At 48.3% G+C, this 5000-nt stretch overlaps 1 long non-coding RNA gene across 7 annotated transcripts in view; it reads left to right on the forward strand.

The window, feature by feature from the left end:
• The window catches only part of LOC147470415 (uncharacterized), a 390190-nt gene that overhangs the window by 143457 nt on the left and 241733 nt on the right, over positions 1-5000 (forward strand). The window lies entirely within an intron of this gene.

Raw genomic sequence — 5000 nt, forward strand, 5'->3', positions numbered from 1 at the left:
CATCTCACGATAAACTTTTGAAAGACGTCAACATTCGGTAGAAATAGAACGCCACAGATTCACAGTATTGCAATCCTTATCACCATCATCATCATCATTATCATCACCATAATCTTCATCATCTTCTGTCATCGCCTCGAGTTAGTTACAAAGTTGCAGTGAAATCACATATATTTTCTGAACACATATATAAAAACAAAAACAAAAACCGCACGTTTTTCTCACGGGATGTCAAAATAGCGAACGAGGAAAACAGAAAATGCCAGAACTTCGACATTGGAACTTAGATTAAACCGCGTTTGTGGAAGTTCTCGAAACTTCAGAAAAGAAAAAAAATAATGTTCGAAATCCTGTGTGTGTCTATATGTAGAGAAAGAATTGTTTTTGTGTAATGATTAAAATGATAGAGATTGTTAAAGCTATCGGTGATGATCATAATTTGATATCAGATAAAAATACAAAAAAAAAAAAAAAAAAAAATAGACGAAAGAAAACACAGGCAAACAAAAGTAGGATGGAAATAGGAACGGAGAATGATAAAAGGTGGGAAAATAGATCCAAAATAAATTTTCAAAAGTGAGATAAATTTTTGGAGTTGGAGTTAGACCGATATACACTTTTAAAATGATAGCGTGTTCAGTTATTTGTGTGTGTTGGGCCGTATTGAATAAGAATGAGTCATTGACGCGAGTAATCATAGATGCGGGGAGAGAGAGAGAGAGAGAGAGAGAGAGAGAGAGAGAGAGAGAGAGAGAGAGAGAGAGAGAGAGAGAGAGAGAGAGAGAGAGAGAGAGAGAGAGAGACATACAGACAGAGAGAGAAAGATACAGAGAGAGAAAGATACAGAGAGAGAAAGGGAGACATACAGAGAGAGAGAGAGAAAAAAAAAAAAACGGAAAAAAATCACCATCCTATCACAACCCAAATCAAGCGAAACCACCACAACGTCAACCCAATATGACTGACATGCAATACTTTGGCATCCTCACGAATAAGGGTACGGTGTCTCGTCCTCAAGGAAACCGTATTATCACGTAGACTTGGTTTCATGACCTATTCTGACCTCGTGACCTCATGTGACCTGTTCTTTGATAATTGGTGTTGTTGTTGCTGTTTTGTTTTGTATTTATTAGTATTTATTTATGTTTCGCTCTTGAATGATGTGTCGAAGGAAAGTCCACGTAACTATATAACTCTACATAAATGTTCATAACTTTCAGATCTCGCGATAAACTTTTGAAAATACAACGCCACAGATTCACAGTATTGCAATCCTTATCACCATCATCATCATCATCACCATAATCATCATCTTCTGTCATCGCCTCGAGTTAGTTACAAAGTTGCAGTGAAATCACATATATTTTCTGAACACATATATAAAAACAAAAACATACCGCACGTTTTTCTCACGGGATGTCAAAATAGCGAACGAGGAAAACAGAAAATGCCAGAACTTCGACATTGGAACTTAGATTAAACCGCGTTTGTGGAAGTTCTCGAAACTTCAGGAAAAAAAATAATAATGTTCGAAATCCTGTGTGTGTCTATATGTAGAGAAAGAATTGTTTTTGTGTAATGATTAAAATGATGAAGATTTATAAAGCTATCGTTAATAAGCACAATTTGATAGATTATCAGATTTAAAAAAAAGACGAAAGAAAACACAGGCACACTAAAGCAGGATGGAAATAGGAACGGAGAATGATAAAAGGTGGGAAAATAGATCCAAAATAAATTTTCAAAAGTGAGATAAATTTTTGGAGTTGGAGTTAGACCGATATACACTTTTAAAATGATAGCGTGTTCAGTTATTTGTGTGTGTTGGGCCGTATTGAATAAGAATGAGTCATTGACGCGAGTAATCATAGATGCGGAGAGAGAGAGAGAGAGAGAGAGAGAGAGAGAGAGAGAGAGAGAGAGAGAGAGAGAGAGAGAGAGAGAGAGAGAGAGAGAGAGAGAGAGAGAGAGAGAGAGAAAGAGAGTGTACCCCTCCTAAAATGATAAGTAAATAAATATGTAGATGATTTAATAAATGAAGTCATTGAATAAACCCACAAGGCCACACTGAAGATATTTCCTCCAAAAAGAGTACGTCCCAGATATTCCGCCACCCCCCCTTCCCTCCCCTCCCCCCTCCCTATATTCAGTCCCCCTTCCTTCCTCCACTCCCCTTCCCCACCCCACCCCACTCCACCCCCACCCCCCCACAACCCATAATGGCTTCGACAGTTAACCAAGCTGTAGTCATGACCTCCTCTCACCCCCCTCCCTCTCCCCACTCTCCCCTCCCCCCTCTCTAAGGCCACTTTGACACCCGCACTGAATTTACAACACCCTTCCCCCCCCTCCACACCTCCCTCTCTTCCTCCTTCTCTCCTTAACCCCACTCTTCTACTTCTCCTCCTCTTCCTTCTCTTTCTTCTCCTTTTCCTCCTCCTCTTCCTCTTTTTCCTCCTCCTCCCCTTCCTCCTCCTCCTTTTCTTCTTCTTCCTCCTCCTCTACCTCTTCTACTTCTCCTCCTCCTTCTCCTCTTCCTCCTCTCCTTCTTCCTCCTCCTCCTTCCCCCCCCCCCTTCCTCCTCCCCATCCTACTCCTCTCCTCCTCCTCCTTCTCCTCCTCCTCTACCTCCTCTCCTCCTCCTCTACCTCCTCTCCTCCTCCTCCTCCTTCCCCCGTCCTCCGCCTCTCATCCTCCCCCTTCCCCCCTCCTCCGCCTCCCCCCATTGTCCCCCCAACCCCCCTCCCCCACTCTGTGTACTATGCTGGTGGCCAAAGAGCTTTTCACTTAAGGGGTAGACCCCCCTTGATGAAGGTGGGACTCCCAATAATCATTTTTTATTTATACGGCCAAGCACGCTCATATACGCAGACACATACACACCGTACACACACACACACACACACACACACACACACACACACACACACACACACACACACACACACACACACACACATACACACACACACACACACACACACGCGCGCGCGCGCGCGCGGCTAAGCACAAGTACAAGCACACACGCACTCCAGTTACTGCAACCTTTTCGAAACGTCTTTTGCTTCACTTATTAATTAAAGGTATTTCGTTACCCCCCTCCCCCCCACCTCCAATCCTCCATCCCCCATCCCCTACCTTCCTTCCCCACCCCCTACCCACCCCCTACCCACCACCCACGAGCGCATAAAGGCAATGCTTGCGTAAAACCGAGGGCGTATATTGAAATTTGCCGCTCCTCGTTCTTTCCCTCTCCCCCACTCCCTCCTTCCTTCCCTCTCCCCCACTCCCTCCTTCCTTCCCTCTCCCCCACTCCCTCATTCCTTCCCTCTCCCCCACTCCCTCATTCCTTCCCCCTTCCCCACTACCTCCTTCCTTCTCTCTCTCCTCTAGTCCCTCCTTCCTTCCCACTCCCCCACTCCCTCCTTCCTTCTCTCTCTCCCACTCCCTCCTTCCTTCCCTCTCACCCCACGCCCTCATTCCTTCCCTCTCCCCCACTCCCTCCTTCCTTCCTTCTCCCCCACTCCCTCCTTCCTTCCCCCTCCCCTACTACCTCCTTTCTTCCTCCTCTCCCACTACCTCCTTCCTTCTCTCTCTCCTACTCCCTCCTTCCTCCCCTATCCTCCACTCCCTCATTTCTTCCCCCTCCCCCACTACCTCCTTCCTTCCCTCTCCCCCACTCCCTCCTTCCTTCCCCCTCCCCTACTACCTCCTTTCTTCCTCCTCTCCCACTACCTCCTTCCTTCTCTCTCCCCCACTCCCTCCTTCCTTCTCTCTCTCCCACTCCCTCGTTCCTACCCTCTCCCCCACTCCCTCCTCCCTTCCCTCTCCTCCAATCCCTCCTTCCTTCCCTCTCCCCCACTCCCTCCTTCCTTCTCTCTCTCCCACTCCCTCCTCCCTTCCACCTCCTCCACTCCTTCCTTCCTTCCCCCTCCCTCTCTGCCACCTTCCTTCCCCCCTTCCTCGCGTTCTCCTGTCAACCTCTCCCTCGCCCGTTTCTTCCTTCGGTTTTGCATCCCCCCTTCCTCCTTCCTCTCCTTCATTCCCTCCTACCTTCCCCCTACTTCGCTTTCTCTTTCCTTCCTCTTCCCCTCTCCCTCCCTACCTTCCTGCTCCATCCTATCTTCCTTCTCCCTCACTCCCTCATTCTCCTTGCCCTAATACCCTCCCTTTTCCCCTCCTTCCATCTCTCTTCTACTTACATCCCCCTCTCGTCCCTTCCTCCTCCTCTTCTCCGTCTCTTCCCTGTCCTCTTTTCTTCTCTCCCTCCTCCTCTTTCCCTCTTCTTTCCACCTCTTCACTTCTGTCCCTTCGGACCTTTCCTTTCTTTCCTCCCACTACCCTCTCCCCTCCCTCTCCAACCCCCTCTCGGCCTCTCCCTCTCTAGCCCCCCTCCCTGCCTCTCCCTCTCCAGCCCCCCTCTCTGCCCCTCCCTCTCCAACCCCCCTCCCTGCCTCTCCCTCTCCAACCCCCCTCCCTGCCCCTCCCTCTTCACTTGTTCCCTCACTCCCCCCGCTCCCCCCTACCGCTCCACCCCCCACCCCCCAATCGCGTCCCTATAACCCCTTCGCCCTCTCCCACTCCACCGTTCCCCCTCCCATCCCTTCATCCCTCTACACCCCCTCCCTCCACACACCCCCCCTTCCCCAACTGACTCGTGTCACACCCCTTCCCCCCCTCCTCCTCCCCCCTCCCCCCTCCCCCTCCTACTAGTGTGCGGTAACTGTTCGTCTAACAAAGCCTCCATTAACAAGTCATTTGCATAATTTATCAGCTCTCTCGCCGTTCCCCCGGGCCAATATTGAGCCTACTGGAAGAGAGCGGAAGGGAGATTGGAGAAGCGTTGGTAAAAGAGGAAAGGAAAGAAAGAAAGAAAGAAAAATAAGGAAAAAAAGAAAGAAAGAAAGAGAGGAAGAAAGAAGGTAAAGAGGAAAGGAAAGAAAGAAAGAAAGAAAAGTAGTAAGGAAATAAGGAAAGAAAGAAAGAAAAATAAGGTGACG

The sequence above is a fragment of the Penaeus japonicus genome, unplaced genomic scaffold (genome assembly GCF_977035675.1).
Source record: "Penaeus japonicus unplaced genomic scaffold, GWHDUDI00000001_assembly GWHDUDI00000015, whole genome shotgun sequence".
NCBI lineage: Eukaryota > Metazoa > Arthropoda > Malacostraca > Decapoda > Penaeidae > Penaeus > Penaeus japonicus.